The sequence below is a fragment of the Haemaphysalis longicornis genome, unplaced genomic scaffold (genome assembly GCF_048455015.1).
Source record: "Haemaphysalis longicornis isolate Haplotype H1 unplaced genomic scaffold, Haemaphysalis longicornis Haplotype H1 scaffold_1, whole genome shotgun sequence".
Lineage (NCBI taxonomy): Eukaryota > Metazoa > Arthropoda > Arachnida > Ixodida > Ixodidae > Haemaphysalis > Haemaphysalis longicornis.
The window spans coordinates 229,043,586-229,070,736 of NW_027526203.1; positions in this window are offsets into that span (position 1 = coordinate 229,043,586).

The window sequence follows — 27,151 nt, forward strand, 5'->3', positions numbered from 1 at the left end:
AAGCCTTCTTAATGTAGTCATGGATGGAGGCATCGTACTCTTCTATTAGGTGCTCGCTCTTGCTTAGGCGTGTTGTGAGAGACTTTAGACGCCTAGAAGCACATTCTTGGTTGTCGTTAAATTCCGTTGCTGATGGCTTCCACGGGAACGATACCTTAAGCGGCTGTCCTCGTACCAGACCGTTTCTTTATGATGCTGAAGAACGGCATCTGCGGGGCAAACTCGTTCGGTTTCGTTGATACCAAGGTGCTCAAGCTCCCAAAAAGACCGGAGTTGTGAAGCTATCTCTGTCTGTTTCTTCACTCACGCTCGCTCTCATCACACTTGTCCCAGTGGAAAAAATTGCCGTAGATCGGGTCGTACCAACGTCGCCTTGTAGAGTCCTCACAAAAGCAGTATCTTAAGGGCCAGTCACCTGACCGATCCCGTGACCACTGCCCAGTAGAAATCAGCCCCAATCAAGAGACCAATCCCTTCGTCACTGTGGTCACCGTGTGAAACGTCTTCGACATTCACACTTTTCTCTACCATTCGCAAAACATCTGCGTCCGATGGAGCAGGCATGGGATCTGCAAATATGCAGGGCACCTCGAGAGCTTCAACGTGCACCTCTGTTCTGTCATGCTGGCTTCGGAGCGAGAGCTCCACACGACGTGACTTGGTATGCCTCCCAGTCTCCGCGCCTCCGAAGCTCCTCTTCGCCCATGACCTTCAACTGCAGATTCTTGGACAGGTCACTTCGTATGAATGTACGTTGGCTACCTCCATCAGGGAGAAGTCTCACCAGTGTACGCTTTTGTTGACCCTGAACCCAAGCCTTTGCTCTCTGAAGAAACACCTGTGACCCGTGATTACGAGCACCCAGTGACGACCGCCACTCTGTCTTTGGCTCTTTCGCTGTTGTTATGGTTGTATTCTCTTTGGGCGTGTTGTCAGCGCCCGACATGTTGGGGTGACACAACGTGTTGAGATGTTTCCCTCCGCAACTTGCGCACTTCAACCATCTGGCTATTCGGCATTCTTTAGACCTGTGTCCTTTCCTTGTGCAGCGAAAGCAATGATTGTCATGCTTAGAACTTCCCGGTTTTCCGAATCCGACATCCGAGAATAACAGCTCCCAGCGTCGTGGTTGGAAGAGTGGCAGAACACGCATCCTCTGCTGTCTTTGTCCGTTACAGCGTTCAGTAAAGCAGCAGAAGGCCATGCGATCTTTTGAAGCCATTCTTGTGTCTCTTGGGAGCACCGGCAGGGTCGCGGTGTTTGTATTCGGCTGCTTGCATATTTTTGCGCGTTTCTACCTCTTTTCTTAGGAAAAGCAAGAACGTTTCCCCCTCGCTGCCCTCTTTTGTTGCATCGTGCTTTTGGCAGTATTCGAGGGAAAGATCAGTTGGCACAGCTTTTTTGAGTACAGCCAGCAATAGGAGGCCGTATGTGCTAGCACTCACTCCCAATGCATCTCGACTCCTGACTTCCGTCTGCACTTCGTCGACGAGGCAACGCAGTTTGTCGAGGTTTCGTGCATCCTGAACTGGCTTCACATGAAGCAAACGTGACATGTGCTCCTCGATTATCATTTCCCTTCGGCCGAATCTTTCCTGAAGGATGGTAAGGGCTACGGCATAATTTGCCTCTGATAGGTCAAGCCCTGCTATGGCCGCCGCTGCCTTTGCTGTCATATAGCTGTTCAGATACTTAAACTTGTCAGTTTTTGACAAAGTGGGGTTGCTGTGGGTTGTAGAATAGAATTGGCTCCAAAACCCCTGCCACTTTCTCACTTTCCCTCCAAATTTAAAAATTTAAACTTTGGCAGCCTCACGACTTGGAGAGGGGTAACCGGAGTTGTGCTCGTTCTTGCTCGCTGCCTGGTATCTGTCTACCGCATTGCTGCAGTAGCTGCTGCCTTTTCGTTGGCGGACTTCACATCTTTTATCCAGCTTCTGACTTAGCTCTTGGCTACGATGATTGTCTCCGCGTAGGATTCAGAGGTTTTTACATCGTCTTCTAGCTCAGTCACTTCAATGAATTTATGGATTCCTTGATCCAGTTCTTTTACAGATCTTTCTTAAGAGAGAGAAGGTAAAAATTGGATTCTAGCTCACCAATTGATGCGGAGTGCTTCTTGTCGGTGATGTCGTTGATTAGCTTTGTAGTCGGCCATCGCACAATGGTCGGCTTTCGTTTGAGGCGGCTGACGTCCATCTTTTTTTTAAAGCTCTCCTCCCTGGTTTCGGCACCAGAACATTTTTCTTCTTCTTCTTCTTCTCTTTCTTACGAGCTTGCTGATAACTTGCTTAGAGGCATAATCTATTCGAAAACAAGGTACCACTCTACTGCAAGTATCGTTAGGGGTGGCGAGGCCACGCGTGCAGGAGCTTAAAGAGAAGATGCGTCTACTTTGGGTTCCGTTTCCAGAGTGAGTTGATTGGGGGAATCTCGAGAGAAGGAAAAAGAAGTATACATAAAAATAATGGGGAGGGTTGCTGCAGGCATCCACCGCAAGTAGTAGTAGTAGTAGTATGAAACTTTAATGAGCCTTATAAAGTAGGAGTGGTTCCCTAGTCCGGGAATCCAAGTGACGACCGGGCGACCGACGCCCTAGATGCCAGTAGTTGCTGGACGTCCAGGTGGTCGCAGGTTATCAGGTTCTCCCACAGCTCATGGAGGGGGAGGGGGGAAGGAAAGGGTGGGAGGTCAGGGTTATGCGTACACTCTAATAAAATGTGGACGAGTGTGCCAGGCTTAGAGCAAAAAGTGCATTGGGCAGGAAATTGAGTGGGAAACATGTGGTGTAAGCGAATTGGATGGAGGAAGGTATTCGTTTGGATGCGACGAAAAGTCGTTTCTTCTGATTTGGACAGCTTGGAGTGAGGTTGAGGGAATTGTTGCCTCTCGAGTCGATAGTACTGTGTAATGTCCTGAAACGTAACCAGTGGTGTGTACTACGCTTGCTCTTTTGGGGCGCGGGAGGAGAGTGCGCAGGCTTGATGATGGGCAAAATTATTGTCTGTCAATGTACAGTGGGCAGGTGTCCAGACGAGGGCGACGTTTCTTTGTGGCTGATGTTGTGAGAGGAGTCGGAAAGTTGGTGGGGACACCCTCCCCGCCAAGAAGCTCCGAGAGGCAGCTTGTGAGTCGGTAGATGACCGCGCTCTTGGTGTGAATAAGTGCGAGTGCGATCGCCAGTACCTCAGCAATCTGCGTGGATGTCGTGGCAATTGAAGCACAGGTTATAAGGGCCGATTTGGTGGTGACGGTTGCAACCTTGTGGTGCCCGCCTGGATACGTGCTAGCGTCTGTCTGTATACGCAACGTACAGATGGTTCCCATAGATGTTCTCGTCGGCTTGACTCCATGCTTGTCTTCTGCCCGGGTGGGGATCAGGGTGCATGTTCTTCGGTATTGGGCGAACCTGTACAGCAGATTTCCAAGCCTCGGGGAGGACAAGAAGAGCAGGAGGAGATGCTGGGTACGCGAGACGTAGGCGTTTGAGTAACCCAAGGCCCGCAGGTGTTTGAGTGAGCCGGACACGGTGGCTGGCAACGTGGCCTTCAATTAATTCTGAAACCGTATTATGAAGACCAAGTTGTAGGAGCCGCTGAGTAGAGGTGTTCATAGGCAGGCCCAATGCCTGTTTGAATGCCTTGCGTATGAACTTGTCAAGGGCGTCCAAGTCTACTTTCGTGAGGCAGAGGTATGGAGCAACGTATTTGACTCTAGAGATCAGAAGTGCTCGAATCAGTCTAATCATATCTTGTTCTTTGAGGCCCTGATGGCGATTAGAGATGCGTCGGAGCATGTGCGTAACTTGAGTGAATGTCTTGGATAATTTGGATAAGGTCAGATCGTTCCGCGTATTTGCTTGTATGGTGAGACCGAGAATTATGATTGAAGAGCTGGGTTTGATGTCCTGGCCTTCCAATTGTAAGGAGATGGGCTCAATAGTTCGAGCAGGTGAGTGCTTGCGCACAATTATTATTTCTGACTGATGAGGTGTGCATTGAAGACCCACTGACAATGCGTAAGACTGCACAATGTCCGTGGCTTCTTGGAGAGCATCTTGTATGTTTCCTATAGAGTCTGTATCTGTCCATATGGCGATATCATCTGCATATAGAGCATGATGTATCTTGGGGATGGCATCTAGTTGTTTTGGCAAGTCGATTAAGGCCATATTGAACAGAAGTGGGGATAATACGGAACCTTGCGGCGTGCCTCGATCACCAAGCAATACAGCATCCGACGTGAGGTCGCCAAACACAGAGCAAGCAGCGAACGCTAAATACGTGAGCGAGCACGAAAAGCTACTGGAAAGATGCGCAAATCTAGAAAGGACAACTGCTGACCTCGAAAGTCGTCTGGTTCACTCTGAGCAGTACTCCAGAAACGAAAATCTGGAAATTCAAGGTGTGGTAAAGAAGGAAGGTGAAAGCGTAGCTGCGATTCTCTCTAAAATTGGAGACGCAATCGAAGAGCCTATCGCCGAAACAGACATTGAATTCTGCCATCGTGTACCCAGCCGTAACCCCGGTAAGAACAGCATCATTGTTCAGTTTAAGTCTAGAGCAAAGCGTGACACAACCCTCAGAAAAGCAAAGAAAAAGAGGCTCACAAATGAAGACATCGGGCTAGATAACACGACACCGGTATATGTGAACGAGCATTTCTGTCCAGCAGTGAAGTTGTTGCTCGAAATGGCAGTCAAAAGAAAACATGACAATCACTGGAAGTCTGTGTGGACGTATAATGGAAAAGTTTTCGCAAAGCAGACTGAAGATTCTGATGCTGTGCGCATTTCTTGTGAAGCAGACCTTGCAAAGATAAGCTCGGCTCCGCGTGCTATTACGCCGCCAGTAGATTAACTGGCTCTAGAGTAGTGCTGTTGATGTTACACTCGATTCTCTGTGATGAATTATCTTGAATTTGTTTTGCCTCATTCTGTTCATTTTCCATGCAAACCACAAAACTCTGTTTTGCACATTAACGCTCGTTCCGCGTGTAATAAAAATGACCACATAGTATATTTTCTTAGCGAGTTTACCTCCCAGTTTGATATAATCATGCTAACAGAAACATGGTATAATAATTACAGTAATATGCTGCGTCTTAGTGATTATAGAAATTATTTTATAAACCGACCTAACAAACGTGGAGGCGGCGTCGCTGTATATGTGAAAGGATGCTACACTTACGATATAGTTCCAGAATTCTCTGTTATAACCACTGATTTTGAAATTTTGACTTTGAAATACAATTTAGGCGTTCTATCTGTCGTATATAAGCCCCCGAATGGAAACCCGTCCCAATTTATTCAATTCTTTGAGAGGTTTTTGGAATATGTCAACAAAAACAATTTCCGCCTAATTTGTGGAGGTGATTTCAATGTAAACATTTTAGAAGATTGCGATGTAACCAACGACTTTATGAGCACTATTCACTCTAACGGCTTCACAAATTTGATTACCACACCAACACGTGTTACCACTTATACTTCCTCTTGTCTTGACCTATTAATAACCAATATCACACCTTCGTCTCGCAAGCTGGTACAATAGTTTCTGATGTAAGTGACCACTGTCCTGTGTTCATGTCATATAATCTAGAATCCTATAATTCCAATGATCGCGATGAACCATTTACTATGCAGTATGTATCTGACGAAGCCTTGGAATCATTTAAAAATGACATTAGTGCGCATGATTGGTCTCCATTGTTTAATATATCAGATGCAAATATCGCTTACGGTGAATTCATCAAAGCCTTTGAACAAATATATGCTACACACTTTCCTCTCACAACCATTAAGCTGTCAAAAAAAATAAGAAAACCGTGGATCACGGCTCTGCATGCAAAGATGATAAAAAACAAAAACAAGCTTTATCATAAATTTCTGCGCACGCGATCACTAGAAGTGCTGAAAATGTTTAAAAAAACGAGAAACAAATTGAATGCCGAGCTCAAGCGGGCCAAGATAGCATATTATCAGTGAATTTTCGACCATGTTGGTGGCAAGCAACCCGGAGCGGTTGGGAAGGTTATAAATGATGTACTAGGCCGTGGAAAGAAAAATGTGCCGCCTGAAAAGATAATTCACAATGGCTGTGAACTCTCCGGTAGGGCACTTGCCGATCATTTCAACAATCATTTAGTGAACGCTAACATCTCTGTCAGCGGATCATCGAGTGGGCTAACTTCTGCTAACGCTTGTGTCGATACCATATTTTTAAATCCCGTTGATGAACAGGAAATATTCAGCACATTTATGAATTTAAAGAACAGCAAATCTCTAGATATTAATAACATGCAAATAAAACCAGTTAAGTATATTTTGCCAGTAATTGTACCTGCACTTACTCACATATTCAATTTGGTTTTTGAATCTGGCATATTTCCTAACGAGATGAAGAAAAGTAGAGTAACTCTAATATTTAAAGGTGGAGATAAAAATAATGTTAACAATTATAGACCGATATCAGTATTGCCTGTCTTCTCAAAGGGATTAGAAAAAGTAATTTTTTTTCGGATATCAATATTCTTTGATTCCAAAAATATTCTATCTGACGCTCAATTCGGTTTTCGAAAGGGCAGGTCAACAGAAACAGCCTTACTAACAATTAAAGAATACATATTACAAAATATTGAAAAGAATATGTTTACTCTAGGTCTTTTTATTGATTTTAGTAAGGCTTTTGATTGTCTTAACCATTATGTTCTAGCACGTAAATTGCACTGGTGTGGCATTCGTGGTAAGCCTCTATCTCTTCTCCAATCATATTTACAGAACAGGAGTCAATCAGTATATATTAAAAACCACAAGTCCAGCCTTGTGCCCATATCGAATGGCGTGCCCCAAGGAAGCGTGTTGGGTCCTGTGCTTTTTAATGTATATATAAATGACCTTGTGCATATTGATTCAGTTGCAAAATTTGTGATATATGCCGACGACAGCACAATACTTATTCCTGGTTCCGATTCAATTAGTGTAACAAGAAAATGCAACGAAATTCTCAGTAAGCTACAAACTTGGTCAAGGTCCCACTTTCTTAGAATAAATCCATTAAAAACAAAAGTAATTATATTTAGAGCAAAAAATAGAGTAGTCGGACTTCACGAAAGTATTAAATATGCTGAACAGGATATTGAAATAGTGAACGAACATAAAATCCTTGGTGTCACATTTTCTTCTCACCTTAATTGGGACACGCATGTAAAAAATACATGTAGTAAGCTCTCTCTTGTAGCCGGAGTGTTGTCACGCTGTCGACAGTTACTCCCTCTGAAAGCGAAACTCCAAGTCTACTACGCGCTTTTTCATTCTGTGGTCAATTATTGTAGTTTAGTTTGGTTAACAACTAGTAAAGGTAACTTAGAAAAGGTACTTAAGTTAAAAAAAGTTCTCCGTTATATTGCAAATCTTGATTATCTCTCTCCAACGCATGCTACTTTTTTTACAACATAACATTATCAGAGTTGAATATATATATATATGATTTCCGTATTCTTCACTCCTTTTATTTCTCGCATTGTGCCTTTAGATATTTTTTGATGAGTATTTCTGTATTAACATCTAAAGTTAACGCATTAAACACACGAAGCAGTGAGCCCTGGTTTCTTCCGAAGTTTTGCAATAATTACAAACTGCAGTCATTGCAACATAACCTCCCATCTCTACTCAATAAATATCAATGCACTTCTAAGTTCTCAAAACAGGAACTAAGAACGTTTTTTGTTTGTAAACAATAAATATTTGTTGGTACTGTATTTTTCTTTAAGTGGGTGTATTTTGTATTCTCCTCTTAACTGTTTTTGTATTTCATTGTATTGTGGATGGTGATTTTCAAAATTGAGACATGACCTATCATATTGTTTTTTTTCTCTCAATGTACCACTGTAAAACGTATTCTTTGGTGCTGTTTTTAAAATTACATGCTTGCATTATATTTGTATACCGCTTTTGTTGTACTTCCAATGTATTGCGACCATGTTTTGTTTTTTAGTGCGGAATCGTGATGCCTTGGTTAGGGTTCTAGGGCCCAGTCAAGCTGTTCATACTCACCTTTTAGCCCGTGAACCCTTCCAGAATGTTGTTGTTGTTTTTTCTGGAAAAATAAAAATTGAATTGAATTGAATTGAACTTTCAGGATAGCCTGGCGTTGGGTTAAAAAATCTAAAATGTAGGAGTAGACGCGATGGCCACATCCAGTCTGATTGAGCCGGGAGAGAATAGCTGAATGTAAAACGTTATCGAAGGCGCCTTTAAGATCAAGTGCTAGGATGGCCCTCGGTGAATGACGGGTAGCCGGCGCCAAGACTTCTTCCTTGAAATGAAGGAGGATGTCGTGGGTACTGAGGTGTTTGCGGAACCCATACATGGTATTAGGGAATAGGCCTCTGTCCTCCAAAAATGGTTGAAGACGCCTCAGTATAAGCCGTTCTACCAGCTTACCCACACAGGATGTGAGGGATATCGGGCGCAAGGTGTCCAGATGAGGTGACTTGTTGGTCTTAGGCATCAAGCGTATCTCCGCGGTTTTCCATTGGGGAGGCAGGCGACCAGATGACCAGTGGGTGTTAATGTGGTGAAGTAGATGATCAAGGGAGTTGCCGTCCAGGTTTGTCAGAAGCCTGTAAGTTACTTGGTCTGGTCCGGGAGCGCTATTCTTCGTGCATTCTGAGAGAGTTGATTCCAATTCGTAAATTTGAAAGTCCCTGTCAAGTAGGTCATTCGGCAGTCCTGTGTATGGGGGCGGGGAAAAGGTCTTGCTGGTGTTGAGGTATCGATCTGTTAAGGCTTGTAGAAGGGCTTTTGGGGAACCTTGAAACGAATGTATGGTCCGAATCATGCTTCATTGGGATTCACACTTGCTAGTTAGAGGGTTGATCAGATGTCTAAGTAAGCGCACTGTATTACGTATGGTCAGGGTCCCTTGAAGACTATCGCATAGTTGAAGCCAATTTTCTTTCGATAGTTGTTTGCCATATTCAGTGGCGGTTTGATTTAGTGCGGCAATTTTATGGCGAATTCGGCGATTGTGGCGTTTGCGTTTCCACCGCTTAGTGAGGCTTCGACGGGCTTCCCAAATGTGAAGGAGCTTGGGGTCGACGCTGGGTGTTTGATAGGACGTGGCGATGCTTTTGGTGTGCGTCCGTACTGTTTGGACGATGTCGCCAGTTCAAGCGCTAAAAGGTTGAGTGGTGTGAATTGAGCGCGAGGATGTAGCCTTTCGGAAGGCGTCCCAATTAGTAATACGGGCTACACCTGTTTTGGCGTTGTAATGCCTATTCCGGATGGTGAGTTGAACAATGTCGTGATCACAGCCCAAATTTTCATGAGTTGAAGTTCAGATGATATCGAGATTCCCGGCTAAAAAAGATAAGTCGGGAGTTGTGTCCCTGGCAGTACTTGTGCCCGTACGGGTGGGTGAATCCGGGTGATTGGGCAAGATAAGCTGAAAATTGTCTGCGGCCTGGGCCAGCAGGGCACCTCTTTTTGTTTTGTACGTGTAACCCCACTGCGGGTGGGCGGCGTTGAAGTCGCCCGCTATGATCAATGGTCTGCCATTTACAAGGAGATTTGTATCTCTTATAGTGGTGTCGATATCAACTGTCTTTTGAGAAGGGCGACAATATAAATTCAGGATGAAAAGGCTAGACTTAGTTTTAGCCCAAGGGGAGAGGAGCTCGATGAGAACTTGATTGCATCCCCGTTGTGGGGTGACGTGATGAATCGCTGAGATTGTTTTATGCACTAGAGTAAGCGTAGGGAACGTGTCAATGGAACCATAAGGGACGTAGCCAGGTAGTTTGACAGATGAATTAGCCTCCTGCAAGGCGACAACCGCCGGCTTTGGGTCCAGAGTGCTAATGAACTGATTTAAGGCAGCTGCTTTTTGTTTAAGACCGCGGCAGTTCCATTGAAGGATGGTCGTAATATTAGACTGGGTCCCGGCCATCTGGAAGAGATGCGGTGATGCAGTTGTCGGGAGTGCGTGAGTATGGGACGCTTCGGCTATGGGCTCTCATAGGCCCTGTAGAAGACCTCTCTTGACGCGTGGTTCCCAGTTCATAATTGTGATCGGTTGAATTACCGGCGGTGGTAATTTCCTGTCGGAGGGAAGTGTGATCGGAACGTAGGTACCGGAATTCTTGCTGTAGCAACTGATTTTCTTGGCGGATGTTTTGGAGTTCTTGGGTGATGGAAGTCAACCGACTAGCTAATTCAGAAAATTTGTCTTAGATCTGAGGTGGGGGAGGCGATTGTGTTTTCGTCACAGAAGGAGAGGGAGGGGCCTCTGTTGTGGCCGGATTCGGTTTCTTGCGTTTTTCATTGGGTGTTGCCTGTGTTTGCTCAAGTAAATCTAAGCGAGCCTTGAGTGACGCTATTAGTGTGTTTTGTTGCTCAAGTAGTTGAGACAGATGTTTGCAATCCACACAAGAAGTAGGGTTTTGGGGTAAGGTGGGGGTGTTGGAGGGGTAGTTTGGGAACGAGCTGAGGGAGAGACCCGTTGGGCCCAGCTTACTTGTTTGGGCTCGTTCTGGTCTTGTGGGCGGGTAGCCGACTTGCTTCGAGAGTGGTGGCGATTATGTTCGGCTGCGTTGATTCGCGAGCTTGATCTTGATTGTCGCCTCCTCTGGCTGCTACCGTCCATGGTGGCATCCCTGGAGCTTCTTCTCGCACCCCTGCTTGGCGTTTCCGACCGGTCCCTCTGCCCACGGCTTGGGGTCTGGTCTCGAGTCGACTCCGTCCGGCGCTGTTGCTGCCACTGCCTCTTCCTGATGACGTACGGCGTCAGGTATCGTTCTGGGCAACCTTTGGCACCCGTGACGTGATCTCCCCCGCACAGCGTGCACTTGGCCACGCAGGGGTGATCTGGGGCCGCGTCTCGTAAGCCGCACCCGTGGCAAGTTCGTATTCCTGGCTGTGGGCAGGCAGTGCTACGGTGACCCACTTCGTAGCATATCTCACACACGGCCACGGTCTTCTTGTGCCGGGTGCACCGATACTCCGCTCCATACAGCCAGCTGTAGTGCGGCACTTTGGGCCCCGAGAACGTTAAAAGAACGGTGGTCGAGTCGTTTCTCATTCGTCTCGCCGTGTAGATTTCGAAGACGTCCTGAAGTATATTCTCCTTGATCTGTTGGATAGTCAGTCGCTTTGGCACGCCTTGAATCACTCCCTTCACAGCATCGTCGGGGGCCAGCCCGTACAATTCCACAAGATGTTCTGTTCCTTCGATCATGATCTTGGCCACTCGGAACAACTTCTCCGCCACTTCTTTGGCCGGAGTGCTGACGGTTGCCGTGTTTTGGTTCGGGTCGACCCGTAGTTTGAAGTTCGCTTGCCGCCACGTTGTGTTGGGGGCCTGTAGCAGAGCCAGCGACAATTCAGGCGGTGCGAGCTTGCCCACGTTGAGTCCGTTTCGCGGCCGGAGAACTAATTTGTAATCGCCCAGGGGAAGAGGCACTGGTCTGCGTGCTCGCTTTGTCCTTGGGAGTCTTGGGTTCTCTTCCTGGGGCGAGGAAGGCGGCGGCTGCCGGTTGATCTGACTTAGCTGTCGTCGGTCTCTTCGGCGTTGCGCCTTCGAGATGTTCATGATCCACTCGCCTGCCGCCGGCGATTCCTGGTTTTCCTCGATGTCGTCGTGTTGCATTTGGTTGTCTTCTGCTGCCATGTCTTGATTGTTATTCCCCACGCACGCAGGGGACGCGTCGTCTGCCCCAGGTGGGGCCTGACCCTCAGCTAGCGCTAGGCTTAGTCCGCACGATCTCAAGAGTGCCTCTCAATTCGGGAAAATCGCACTTACCAGAGTAATTTTGGCGTCGCCGGGTGCCGCTCACATGGTTCAATCCGATGGCACCACAGAAATTGCACTGAGAACGCGTTTACACAACTATTCTTTGTCCAATGCAGAGCTCAAGACAAGCGCGTTAGAGCTGGTGATCTTCTCCACGGCAACGCAAGCTCCTCAACGCAAGCGCCTTTTCGGAGCGGGCGGCGTGGGGGAGTCGTGTTCATTTCGTAGCGTTCACTCAGTGCGCACAGCGCACACACACACACACACACACACACACACACACACACACACACACACACACACACACACACACACACACACACACACACACACACACACACACACACACACACACACACACACACACACACACACGCACACGCACGCGCACGCGCACGCACACACACACGCACACGCACACGCACACACACGCACACACACACACACACACACACACACACACACACACACACACACACACACACACACACACACACACACACACACACACACACACACACACACACTGACCTCGCAGGTCGCAGCACAGACATAACACTCGTGCGGCGGCGTTTTCGGGGCAACAGATGCTCTTCGAATGGGCCTCCCCGAGCCACGGAGGCCGTTCCGAAGGCGCCCACGGCGATCGTACTAGGTATCGGGTGACGGGACCCAGGCGCGTTAGGTGATTCACTAGAGGCAGGCAAGCTTATGTGAACTTCGTCTGCGTGTGGCGCCGACGCTTCTCCTGTCTCGTATCTCGCGTTGGCTGCAGCTCCTTACAATAAAATACAACAACGCCACCGTAAACTTTCTCACGCACCGAGCGAACCATCGGTTTCGGGATGTGGCCACTGCCAGACTTGCTTTGACGATTGGTTTACAAATTTGGCTGGGAGTTATTGCGCCCCCTTTCCTTCACATCATCATTGTAGCGACTGTGGTATATTGTTACGGACCGCGGTTTCGGCAAGTCCTTCATCCGGGCACCGATGGCCAGCCGAGTAGCGCATACTAACGTAGTTACTCACCATCCCGGATTTTGCGGGACTGTTCAGACTTCTCATACACGTCCCGAGTTCCGCGCCGTCCCTGTCGGGGCAGCTATATTTCCCGGATTTGTTCCGAACCGCACAGGTAGGAATTTGTTTTTTGCGATCCAAAGCACGCTCAACAAGGCACGTCACGCTTCGAGACACATAGTCAGCCCAAACTTGTCGAGCCAGAGCTTCATGTACAGCTTAACTTCCACGGAAGTGCGACAACTTTTACGAGTACATTCTACAGCAAGAGAAGTTATTGCGAGCAGTGTAGCCTACTAAAGTACCTATTCAAAAGGCGGAAACAATAATGAAACAATATATTCGTCTGAAAAGTACCGCCTTAAAGAAAACCGATTTCGTTGCCTCCCTACCGTAAAATCCCGAGAGTTGCCCCAGCCCCGAAAGATAACCCACCCCTGTTTTTGGCAGGATTTTCTGTTTTTTTTTTCAAAAACACCGAAAGATAACCCACCCCTGACAATAGCCGGGGATGATACCCGCGGAAACGAGGTTAGCTAGTGTAGGTAGGGTGCGATAACAGGTCACAGGAACCTGAAACCCGGCTGCGATAACAGGTCACAGGATCTCAAAAAAAATAACGTGTGCACGTTTAGGTTGGCAATGCAGCCCGTACACATGCAGAACCGTAGCGAAATCCCGAACCCGAAACGCGACCACCACGCATCCTTGCACATTCCGGTCATTCGTCTTTCGTCGCGAAGCAAGAACGGAAGGATACGGCAAAGCTTCACCGTGGCGAAGAAAGTGGAGGTTGTCCGATGGCACCGAAAGGCCGGCAGCAACATGAGTAAGAGGTGAGTAAGGCGGCCGTGAGCGAGGAAGTTGTCGTCCGCTCCTTCAAACGGTGCGGTAAATCAACAGCCCTCGATGGATTAGAAGACGGAGAGCTTTATCAGCGGCTCGCTTCGGCGGTCCCTCCTTCTGCTGCCCTGCCAACCACGTCGAACTCCGTCCGTGAGGAGCTGGTCGACCTCTTGTTTGGCAGCGAGAGTGATTGTTCGTTCGGCCGTTTTGACGACGAATGAATACAGTGCTCATAATAAACGCGTGTTCGTTCTTTGGCTGCGATACATTTCTCAACTTTTTTTACTGCCCACCGAAAGTTAGCCCACGTCATAGTTTCACTTGATTTGCTCTCAATCTTAGGTGGGCTATCTCTCGGGATTTTACGGTATGTTCTTTGCCTCACCATCTTCCCCCGTCCCTACTTCCTTCATTGAAGAGTCGGTAACCCTAAGCTGGTGCCTGCTGCCGTTCGCAGAGTTCCTCCATTCCGACAACGAGATGCCGGAGGCCAAACTTGAAAACTGTAGCATACAGTTACAGCAGACAAGGCTGCGGCAAAAAGGCGACCATGAAGTCTCAATCCTGCAAAGTAACGCTCTGAAGCTGTGTTGTTGGCGCACTGGGTCTAATGCTCACGCTTGTGAGAATTTAACGAGCACACTACAATGGTCAAAGTTATACGCACAAAGTCTTTCAATGGGCGTCAAAGAAAATATACATAAAACAACCACTGTCTGTGGAAAATACGGGTTGTATGCTAGCCAACACCTATGAGAGCATGCGGAGGTAGTCTCCTGAGCCTGAGAGATGGAACCAACTTATCCTCAAGTAGAACACTGTAGAACCCCCAAAAGCTTTGGTGGAACGGCTCTTCAACATTAACAATGAAGTGTTTGCAAACAAAAATGGGATCGTCTCTACGATACCAACGTCGGACCGACGAAACTCTTGCTGAGTTCAAACAAAGGAATCTACTAACTTGGTAATATCTATTCTGGACATTCGTTTTTCACTCATACTGTAATATTTCGTCAGCATTTATTAAACGCCTATGTGTTCCCTTTGTGCAAGACATTTATGTGCCTGCATGTAACTTACGATTTGCACATCTGACTGCTCATTTGAAACTCAAGTTAAAAGCACCGTCTGTGTTGAACTTGTAATAGAGGAGCACCACACGTGCAGTTAAACATGTCTGGAATATGTCCAGTGCTCCCGAAAAAAATCGTCTAGGAGCGTTTTTCCACATAATCTGCTGCCAGTGATGTTCAATTTGTATCATGTACGTAGTTCGATTTGTGTTAAATTGCCCAATTCATTTCGCCTCAGGATCATCCGGTGGCATATTTTAATTTAAAAGAAATCAAATGTAACGTTAATGTAACGACGTGTTACAATGGTCGAATTGTAACTGGAACGCGTTCCTTTATCAATATAGGAACTTGTAACGGGAACTCTTTTCAAAATTAGGGAGGAACGAGGAACGAGATTTTGTTCCTATTTTGGAGGAACGTGTACAACACTGTCAGTCTTGTATGGAACAGCGTTCCAAGGCACGGCGTTCCTGGAATTAGTTGTTTTTTGGAGGAACGCAGAAACGCCATCGTTCCATTAAGGGTCGGTGGAACTGTAACGGTAACTCGTTAGTTTTTGAAGAAACGGCAGGAACGGCGTTCCTTTTGCAAACGTTACATTGCTAGAATTTGGCTTTTTTGATGCTAAGGCTACAGCACGAAAATTCCCAAGTCGTTACTGTTTTTCTGTTCCTATATGCTGGCTAATTTGCCCGCCCTTCCGCGGAATGTGCTTCCTCGAAGGTCAAAGGCAGAAGAATAACCACGCAGCGGTCCGCAGCTTGTGCTTGCTTTCATGCGGTGGAACTTACGCGGCATTCGATGGGTGAATAGCGCAGCTGGGAGAATTTTTGTCACCTTTCTTCGTTTGTCTGGGGAGGCCGGGATGCGTATCTGGCCGATAGAAGTGTTCCCTGCCGGGCATAGGTAGCCTAAATCCGAGCAGGGCTGCAGGCACATTGTGAAACCACCGTATATTGTCAGGGGTAATTACCGCATTAGTGCGCGCGACGCGCGGGTGCGTTGTTGTCGGAGGAGTTGCACTCGCAGACTGGTCATTCGATGGGTCACCGGGATTTTAGGGTCACCGGGTCACCGGGAATTGTTCGGGATTGCAGGTTAGGACCCCTCAAAGGAAAGCGCGAGCTCGTTGTCGCCAGTTGCTTAATCCCAAGGTTTAAGCTATCATGGATCCCAGACAGTTATATGCGAGGCAAGGCGACCAACGACATAAAGACAGAGCTCGCTGCGGTGACCAAGCCTTCCGGCGCAGATATTGCCACCTCGTCCGCGCCCGAGAATTTCTTTTCCTTTGGGCAGCAAACCTATACCAGCCGCGGCACAGGATGAGCTGTCGCGGTACCTGCTAGTACCAGTTGACTACCCGCTGTCGCTATTGAAGAAGTTCGAGGAACTGAACCAACTTTTGCTGAAGTACAACACTTCAGTACCCTCGAGCGCATCCATGGAAGGGCTTTTCAACATTCCCAACGAAGGGTTGACGAAAAAACCGGCTTCGTCTGTCTGACTCCAACATCGAGATGCAACTCATGCTAGCTTAAGCAAGGGACTCTACGCATAAAACACAAGTTAGCCTGAATGGGAGTTTTTTGGCTGAAATACGTCTTTTAAACTCCTCACGGCAGGCGGCCTGCTCCCAGGTGTGGTAGTATGATCGTAAAAAGGCGCATTCACCACGATTGTACCTCTTCACAAAACGCAGTATCTCGCTGTGAATACTACGTTTATCCTAATGGGAGTATTAAAAACTCTCACGCCTCCTCCATCTCCCTCTCTTCCTCCTTCACCGCTTCCTCCTCTACGCCTCCTTACAACATGGCTGCCAGTTGGTGTCATGTGTCGTGTGAGCTCCAGCGTCCCCGAAAATTTATTGTCCATGTGAACTTGCGGCCACACGGATGGATATGAAGGGGTTGCCGACAATCGAAGCTCGTTGAGAACATTGTGGAACCAGCCTAAACTGACCTGCGACACACTGCAACGTCGCCTCCGTGTCACCGACCTTCGAGCCGACGGAATACGCCAGCGAGCCGACGCGAGGCCTAAATGCAGTGATCCCTAACGGAGGGTGGCTCGTTAAAAACAACGTGGTTGTGCCTCTGCGAGGTGGTTGAAGGTAAGATTGGCAAGTTTTTTATTGTACCCAACATTTTGGGAGACTTGTGCCCCTTCTAGTGCCAAATAAGCTCAGAGGGTTTCCCGCGTCACTGCACGGGCGATTCTCCGCCACTGGAGGTCAGCGTTGTGCGTGAGAGAGGGCGCCATGCACAGAACTTCATTGGGGAGGCCGAACGGTGTGAAAGCAATGCGTATTTACGCGGGTCTCGAGCAGAACACTCACTTATTCACACTCGCGTGCAGAATGAAAACTGTCCGCACTGTGAACGGCTGGTAGGTGTTTTTGTTAGGCTGTGTCTGTGGCGTACTGGCAGGCGAAGCTGAAGTTGGCCGGTCAAACGTCGCAGGGCGGCCGCTTTTCTTGAGAAGTACGTGTGGTTCAAGCCACGCCTGCAACGAGGAAGGTGACTGCCGCGTGCCGCCGGCGATTAATTGCCCTCACTGGAGAGGGAGGAGGTCGCGGCCCCGTGGGAGCTCTCCGTACGCTAGGCGCGTGTAACCATAACCAGGAAACGCCATTCGAGTGAGCATTCTGTAGAGTCGACGGACGACTGCTTATTTTCTTTTTTTTGGGGGGGGGGGTTAGAGGGGGGGGGGGGGGCAGGCGCAGGCGTCACACCGACCGAAATTTGTTTTAACTTTGGGTGAGGGGAGAGAGGGTCAGTGCGGGTGGTAAAATCTGAAGCTGGCTCCCAGAACACTACACGCAAGAAAAAGGGAAAGGAAGCATTTTGAGAAGTTCGTCGCCACAAGGGTCGCGCTACCTTTCGAACAGCACTTCGTTTTGACGAACTAGTGAGCGCAGGTGTCTCCGACGGAAGTGCAATTTTGCGTAGCTTTAAATAAACATCCAGACATTACGGAAAGTTGGACGCAAGAGTGACAAGTGCGGCGTCATTACAATGCCTTTTCTTTTTTATTTTTTTTTTCAGGTCAGATGCCCAATCTGCTCCTTATTTGTTGCCGTAGATTTAAAGCGTTTTGATATACCTGTAATTCATGTGCTACTGCGGCTTCCTGAGGAACGTGCCATGAGGCGCGGCAACGTCAGCGTTTGGAGGCAAGTGGAAGCAAACAGCGCACCGACGACATGCTGACTTCATTGTTTGCAAATGTTTTTGGTTGAGGAGTGTTGTAGTAGATAAAGTTCTTACCGAGATACCTTGTGTTCTCTATGTAGGTGTTTTTGTTGATTCAGTGTTTTTATTGTGTTATTAACGTGTTCACACGTATATCGTATTTATGTAATTTTTATGCAATAAATTGACTGTGTGCAGAAAACTACCTAACTTTTCAGGTTTCGCCATTCAACTTTTGAAGCGGAAAAAAAACTTAAAAATTACGTATTGCTAAACGAAAAATGAAAATTCGGCCTCTGCGCTCATTAAGAACTCCCAAATACAGTAATAAATTCTTCTACAGCGCTTATATCAAACGCACAAAAACAAAAAATAACCTCGAATGCAGGTCAACACTGCTCCCAACGCGTCCCCTGAAAACTCCCAGTTGGTAGAAATAATACACTCCCAATGGTCCCCCTGAAAACTCCCATTGTAGTGGCAGTAAAATGAAACTCCCTTATGCTGCTCAAAAAACTACGGAAGTAATTGGTGTAAGGCGAAACTCCCATTAGAAGGAGTTTTGAAAACTCTGAATTGGTACTGAGTTATGCTACAAGCCATTCACTCCCATTCCGGCTTATTTGTGTTCTGTGTGTACTTAGTTGCGACTATGCATTCGGGCATTTTTTTTTCACTGATACATTTTCTCATGCATTCTACTTTTTTTTTCTGCCATATTCTGTTAACATATTAATGTACTTAACTAAACTGCTTGAACAACCAAAGAATCTGTCGTTTCTCTACCACAGCACGTGTTTTCTTGTTTTCTTACTACTTTTTATTTTGTTGTTGTTGTTTCTTTTACTTTTTAGTGTTGCACTTTGTGTCCGACTACATTTTCATAGTGTAAATGTTTTTTTACGCCCGTGATTAGGCTCCTCGTTATTTCCTGTGCATTTCCCTTGAGCGTATTTCTAACCACATCAACTGATTTGTGCGTTGCGGCCACATATTTGGCTACGTTTTGTTGTTTCCTTTATCTACTACCCGGATTGTGTTTGGTATACTTTGTAATTCTTCTGCGTAGATTTCGTGTGTGACTACGATGTCCACTTTTATTTTGTCTTGTTTTCGTCTTCCGACTTCAAATTTGGATTGTGAACCTCGAGATCATTACTTGTTCTGCTGTGCTTTTTTACTCGCAAATTTGTGCTGTATGATCCGCAAAGCTTCACTTTTGTAACATCATGAATAAATTCCCTTCAAAGAGGCCTGTAAGGTGTTTTAAATAAACTGTAACATTGAATCAGCATTTAATAAAGGCCTATGTATTGTTCCTTTCGACACAGTTTCTTAGGCAAGACGTTTATGTTCCTGCATGTAAGTAACTTTCTATCTGCACATCTAAAGCGCAGTAACCTTACTGTGCATTTGTAAGACCGAAATGGAAAGTGTCGTATGTGCAGCGCCCATATTAGACGAGCACCAAAATCGCAGTTAGACATGTCTGCAGTTTGTCCGGTCCTCCTTGAAAAAAATCGTCTTGGAGAGTTTCTTTCGATTATTTTTATCTCTAGATAAACTGCTGCTGGCGGTGTTCATATTCGTATAATATACGTAGTTCGATGTGAGTTTTAAATTTGTCACTTTATTACACCTACGGATTATCCGACACCATATTTTAATTTAAGAATGAAATGTAACTTTGAAGTAACGACACGTTCCAATGTTCGAAATGTAACTGGAACGTGTTCCTTTCGTAGTAAAGAAACTTGTAACTAGAACTCGTTTCAAAACTGGCAAGGAACAAGTAACGAGCTTTCTTTCCCGTTTTAGAGGAACATGTACAACACTGTAACCAGTCCACGTTTCAGCAGGCGTGCGGAACGACGCTGATTAATGAGTTCATCAAGCCTGTTTAGCTGGACTTCTGCTTGAAGCTGTGGAGTTGGTGTTAGGCGACGGATTCCAGTAATACTGCGCATGGCGGCCCTGTTAATAGCCTCCAGCCGGTCCAAGTTCCCTCGCGTCATGTGCTGGAACTGTGCCTGGTGCAGGAGTCTTGGCTGCAGGACGGAGCGCACTAGGAGACGGGCAATCGTCCAGCAGGCCCGGCAGACTTCTGGGAGATGCGGCGAACAAGGTGGAGCATTTGTCCGGCTTTCTGTCGAGCAGATCGGAGCCACTGAGCCGCTGAACCTGAAGCCGATATCTCCAATCCCAGAACCCGAAGGTATCCAACAATGGGAATGGCGGACACATTCAGCTGCAGTGTGATCGGAGGTAACGCAAGGGAGCGACGGCCCAAAGCGTTCGCGACGGGAAGCGCAGTACAGTAAAGCCCGCTTATATCGAGCATGGATATATCGAATTATTGCCTATATCGAACCCCTGTATAATTCTGGTAAAAATTACATGCATTTAAAACTTTTTATATCGAACGCGATTTTGCTCACAATGGAAATACCGAAGTCTCCCGCGCGGGATTTTTCGCTATGCTTAGGAATGCGGCAGGCTTTCCCGCAATACATCGGCGCGCTGTGGTGTCGCTTGCGACTCCCGCGCGAGCTCTGGCGCGTCCAAACCGGCCGTGGCAAAGTGGACCGGCTCCACGCATGCATGCCGGTGGAGCCGAAAGCGCCACATTGGGCGCTGCGGGCTGCGGTGTCACCGAACTTCCCGTCCGCGCCGCTCGCTGCCCGCACTTGCTCGGTTCGCTGGGTTCACCGTTATTCACTTGTGTCCATGCTTGTCTCCGCCCTGCCGAAGACGCCGAGGACTCTGTACCGCTTCTGAGCACGAGCGAAGCCGTCGCTGCCGTGGCCCTGCTACGGCGATACTGCATGCAGTGCCATTGAGGGCAGCAGTCTTGCACTTGTCGACTGTTTAGATACCAGGTAGCAAGCAGCTACTAGCAACGCGTTGCGCTCCAACAAGCAGGCTACACTCACGCAGTTCTTCCGCCCCAATAAATGTTTTCTTTCCGAGGAAGTGTCGTATCAATAGTGAACTGCAGGGTGGTAAGAGCTCAGCGTGAGCTCGTCACTCCGTCGGCAAGATTGCTCTCATATAAGCATTTTTTTCACCTCACTTTCTATATCAAATTTTTGCTATATCGAACTGTTTTACAATCCTCGCTCTCTTCGATATAAGCGGGCTTTACTGTAGTCTTCACTTGAGAGCGGGTTACGCCCGCATACTCGCACCATTTCTGGCAGTCTGTTAAGGCTTGCTGGAGGCACTCTGCTTGACGGGGCAGCTCCGGATGAACTGACCATACAGTAATGTCATCCACGTACATGAGAAAATGCAAGTCTTGTATAGTGGAAAGATGCCAAGCTAGCGGTAACGAGACAATTTTGAAAAGTAGCGGAGACAGAACAGATCCTTGTGGTACGCCGCGTACTGGTGTATACGAGCCGAAGCTTCCACAATTGATGGTTATAGAAAAAGACCAGTGCCTTTTTGATGCGTTGGTAAACCAGGGTTTCTGGCAGTTGACACAAATTGTTTTTTAGGTATGTACTTATTCGTTAGAGCGGTTATTTTGTCTTTAAAAATCAGACAGTTCAGTTTGTGGATCCTTGGTCAAGATTAAATTCAAAGTCCGGAAGAGAAGCAGCAAGTCTGTCATTAATAGCCTGATTAATAGCCCTTCTCGTATAACGTAATGCTTTTTTTGTGAGTGTTGCGGGAGGGTAGTGCGAAGGCAAAATCTGCATGTACGACATAATGGTCGCTCATCTGGCGCAAATAAGATATTAATGACAATCTCTGGGTCTGGTTAGTTAGGATAAATTTTAAGATATTCGCGCAATTGCGTTCAATGCACGTGGTTCAGAGACTAGTTCAGTGAGAATATAATTAAGGCATAATTCTACAAACTTCTTGGCGTCCGCGGGAGAAACAACTGAAAGATTTTCGCTGGTCCAATCAATACTAGGGAAATTAAAATCACCAAATATAAGAACACTAGCATTGGGTGGGCGGATGTAAGCAGATTTATCAGGTTATTAAGTTCTTGGGAGCATTTTAGGTTGCTATGCGGCGGTCTGTAGCAAACTCCTAGAAGGACGGACTGAGGTGAAGCATGCACGAGTAGCCATAGTATCTCAAGACTGGAGGTAATTTTTACGACAGAACCAATTAACTGATCACTCATAGCGATTAAGACACCACCACGGCATGACCCAGTGCGATCCTTCCGCTACACGGAAGTTTGGCAGGTCATTCAGTGGTTCTGCATCTGATATGTCATTAGAGAGCTAGGTTTCGGTAAGATAAATATGTTTCTATTGGAAGATAAGACAAGGTTAGATACGAGTTCCCGCTTAGGGAGAAAACTTCGTATATTGGTGAACACCGCGGGAAGGGATAGCTGAGTTGTGCTGGAGCGGGGAGCTCTGCGAACAGTTTGGGGGCGGCATCTTTTTTTATTGCGATGTGGTTGCTACGAGCGTGCCTGCACTTTTTGAGAAGCTTCCTCAAAAACATATCGCTTTAAGTCTATGAATATTGTTTTATAGCGTAAAAAGAAGGGCGCAGCTTTAGCTTCCGCGAAAGCGACCTGTTGTTTGCGGGCGCGTTGAACGCGATGGGAGAAATCTTCACCAACGCTATAATTGATTTCTCTAAATTTAAGACCTTGCGAAAGAATTGCGTTTATATGTGCCCCGTTTCGTCTCTCTGGTTACGTTCTCCTGTTGTCACTGAAGGAAGGAATGATGATTATGGTTGGGTTTTTCGAGTGCAAGACCGACTGAGGGCAAAGAACGCCAAGGAAACGTTTTATGAGGGCGAAGTGATAGTAAGTGCAAAACATTTAACTAAAATATACGTGAAATGAAATAAAAGGCAATGAAGATGACTGGTGTAAAGTGTCAGGGTTGTAACATGAATGGTAAGTAATGAGGTGTAAAAACTTGACATCGCTAAGAAACATAAAAGTAGGCTTGTGAGTGATTATAGCGTCGTCCCCTAAAAAGTAAGATGGGTGTAGTGGAATGTGTTGTCCGTATAGTTCTGCAAAGCGTTTGTGTCGTGTTGTTTCGAGTGCCTTGCATTGTATGAGTATATGCATTACGGACAGGCCCTCTCCAAAACCCGCTACACGTGGGTCTTGGAGATCCACTGAGCAGGTGCGAGCGTGTTGCATATGCGTGGCCTATCCACAACCTTGCTATGGTCCTTTCGGTGTGTCTGTTGTGTGAGTCAGTTGTGTATCGTCCGAAGTGTGGCTGTAATAAATGTAGTTTGTTATCTGTCTGTTCATTCCATTGTGCTTGCCATTTGTTACGAAGGTGTTGTCGAATTTGTAGCTTAAGGTCACTGTGTGGTAGTGTTATGTCTACTGCGTTCCTGAGTGCGGCGGCGGCGGCCCTCTCATCAGCAACCTCATTGCCAGCCATCCCAGCGTGGCCTGGAACACAGCAGAAAACCAGAAAGAGTTTTTGGGCATATATAGGCATGATAGTGTTGAGAACAATATTGAGAATTATGTTTTTGCACGGCTTGTGTGATGCCAATGAGCGCACAACACTCAAGGAATCAGTATATATGATGGACTTTGGAATTTTTTGTTCAAGAATGTGTTGTACAATGAGTAAGATGCCATATGCCTCAGCTGAGTAAATTGTGGTGTATGTGTTCATGGTTCTGCATGCATCAAAGTTTGGCCCATGAGCAGCGCAAAACACCATGGTTGCTGTTTTCGATGCGGCACTATAAAATTCTGCACATTGATACTTATACTGCAGGGACAAGAAGTGCTGCAAAATAGCAGTTTGTGGTACTCTGATTTTATCAATTTTCCTAACGGACAAGTCACAAGATACAGGTTGAAGCTGCCGGAGTGGTAAAACGTCAGTAAAACAAAATGTGTATATGTCTAAAAAGGGGATTTTGAAACCCGAAGCTTCCTGTCTCACCATAAGTGCGAAGGGCAAAGAAACGGATGGGCGATTTACAAAGAGTGGAGATGCGGATGTTTCATTAAAAACAGGTTTAAAAGGATGGTAATTCAGCGATGGAATTTTAAAAGCATGGAACAAGTCCATGTACGTTCGTTGGTCCTCAAGGCACCACTTGTTACACTCAGCATACAAACTTTGGACGGGCCCAGCGCGGAGAGCACCCCACGCTAGGCGAAGCCCCAAGTGTAGGACTAAGTCGAGCATTCGTAATGCTTTTTTTGTCGCCGACAAATACACCACACTGCCATAGTCCAAACGAGACCCAACCAAAGATGTATACAGGCGTAGCAGGAGTTCTTTGTCGGCACCATATGATTGGTGTGAGAGGACCTTAAGGATATTCATTGTTTTGAGAGATTTATGCTAAGTTGCTTTATTTGAGGAATGAATGTGAGTTTGTGGTCAAATACAACACCTAAATACTTGGGCTCCTTGTTCACAGGAAGCGACACACCATTGAGAGTAATGTCTGGGTCCGGATGAGCCCCACGCTTCCTGGAGAACACAACGCAAAAGCTTTTTGCAGGATTCAGTGTAAAACCATTCTTGTCTGCCCAGCCGGCAAGTTTCTTGACGCCCAGCTGGAATTGAAGTTCGCATATTGACATATAAATGATTTAAAGGATATGTCGACGTCATCTACATACATGGAATAAGGGATTGTAGGTGGCAATGCCTTCCCAAGAGAGTTCATCTTAATCATGACAAGAGTGCTGCTCAACACTCCACCTTGCGGCACGCCGTTTTCTTGCACGTGAACCTTTGAGGGTGCACTACCGACTCTGACGCGAAACGTTCTCTCCAATAAGTAACTAATAAGGGTATTTAACATGTTACCCGAGACACCGAATGACTTGAGGTCACTAAGTAAGCTGTAACGCTATGCGGTGTCATAGGCCTTCGCTATGTCAAAAAACACCGGGAGACAGAACTGTTTGTGAACAAAGGCATCCTTTATATATGATTCCAACGCAACCAGTTGATCGTTAGTGGATCTCCCCGCCCTGAAGCCAGCCTGGCAGCTCTCGAGAAGGTCATTGTACTCTAAAAAGTACATGAGTCTCCTTTTGATCATCTTCTCGAGAAGCTTGCTCAGGCAGCTGGTCAGGGCAATGGGTCGATAGCAAGCGGGAGAGGAAGGGTCCTTCCCTTCCTCCAGAAAAGCCACTACAATGGCTTCCCTCCAAGACCTTGGAAGCGGCCCCTAAAGCCATATTTTGTTGTATAGGTGTAGCAGTGTGTCAAGAGTGTCTGGGTGTAGGTGTTGTATCATGGTAATGTAATCTTATCTGCGCCTGGAGCTGAAGATTTACACGTGCTCAGGGCAGCCCTCAACTCAGAGTGTGAATTCAGAGTTGTAAGAACCTTTTTATTTGCCTATGTCAAGTAAGGGCTTTTTCTCTGAAGTTGTTTTGTGTTGCATGAATGTGTTAGTGTAATGTGCTGAGCTGGACACATGGTGGAAGTGTTTTGCGAGCGTGTTAGCCTGGTCTTCCAGTATTTCCCCTGTTGCACTAACCAGGGGCGGGCTGTGTGTCTGTTGTCCTTTTAGTCTGCGTATTCGTGTCCACACTTTGTGAGTGTCGGTGTATGAGTTTATGGATTTTATGAATGAGCACCAACTAACTCGTTTTGCCTCACTGCGCCCACGTTTTCCCATCGCCTTGGCCCTTTTGAACAATAAAAGGTTACCCGACGTGGCATGCCGACGAAGTATACCCCACACCTTGTTCTGGGCCTCTCGCGCCCGCGCTACAGTCCAAGGTAAATATAACTGGTAGCGAAGCTTCCATAGAAGCCCATACGTTCAGAAAATGGCGGCTCTTTAGCTGCTCATGGGGCTTAGCGTCATCTGTGTGAGGAAGGAACACTTCCGGCGGAACAAAAAATAAACAGGATGTGACGCAAGATCCGGTCAGAAAGTGACGTCATTTTGGTGGGATTAGCGGTAAAATTTGACTTCAAGGTAGCCTTAGCAGGCCTCTGATCGCTGAGGGCTCATGTCATTGCCATCTGACGCAAGTTGGCGAGCCCTTGGCGTGTGTGCTTCAAGTCAACGCCAGCTTATACTCGTGACTAGAGAAACGTACTTTAGATACTGTCGTATGATTCGCCTCGCTGTTTATAAAAACATATTGCATCTTCTCTGAACCTTTATTCTGTATTCATGCCTTCCACTGCTGTATAAAAGCAATCAGTTGCTGATTTTGATTGCAGTGGGTGGCAAACGTACCGCCCCCCCCCCCTTCCCGACCGGAATTTTTTCCCTGCCTTGGGATACAGAGCACAAAATGACACTTGACCACTCTCCCCGGCCCCCCTTTCATATAAAAAACGTGACCACTCTTTAACCCAATACCAATTTCTACCAACGCCACTGCTGGGTTTAATTGCGTCGCACATACGCAGGTTGCGTGCGTGCCTCAAGTATAGATAAAGGTTATATAATGCTTGCACACTTTGTGTACTTCTGTTCTAAGAGAAGAAATAACGCATAGTCATGCTATAATCAAGACATTTGAATTTTATTCCAGGATAAACATAAAACAAATTTACCACATTGCACAAAATCAGAACGTATACAATAAGTACAAAATGTTCGTGGGCACAACATGCATTATGATTTTCCTTACGCGCCGAAAAATTGACTTTACCCGTAACACACAGCATTATGAGCAATGAAAGCGTCCACAGCAGAACTACTTCGAAACAAGAGAAAAGAACTAGGCACTGCATCTTGACGCAGAAAACCGGGCCGCAGGAATGCCGATTCACGAAAGTGCAGCGAGCACACCGCAGCTGCACCGGCATCTTATCAAGTGGACATGGGTTTCTACAGAAGTTCACTCAGCATTCACGCCTGCAATTTCCTGGTTGCATTATTAGGCAAGTGTCGCAACAGATAAGTAAAAAGAGGAAAAAGGGATCAATTCAAACGAAAGCGACGGCAGTATGTAAAAGCACATAGCAGAAAAGATCTGGCAGCAGCGCAGCACGGAGCAGCACAACACAGTACTGCGATGGAAATAATGCTTGCGCATACAAGTGCAGGAAGCTTACTACAAGCGTTGTAATGCAATAGAGAAGACACTGAGATGGACAATTAAAGCGACTCGTTTAAATTCGAGTGGTACTACGCTGAAAAGTCCTAGAAAAATTCACACCACTTGCTCCGAGCCAGCATGAGGTGAAATAAAGAGATAACTGTGACATAACAAAGCTTTACACCCATTTTTTTTCGAAGCGACACCACGTCCTCTTACA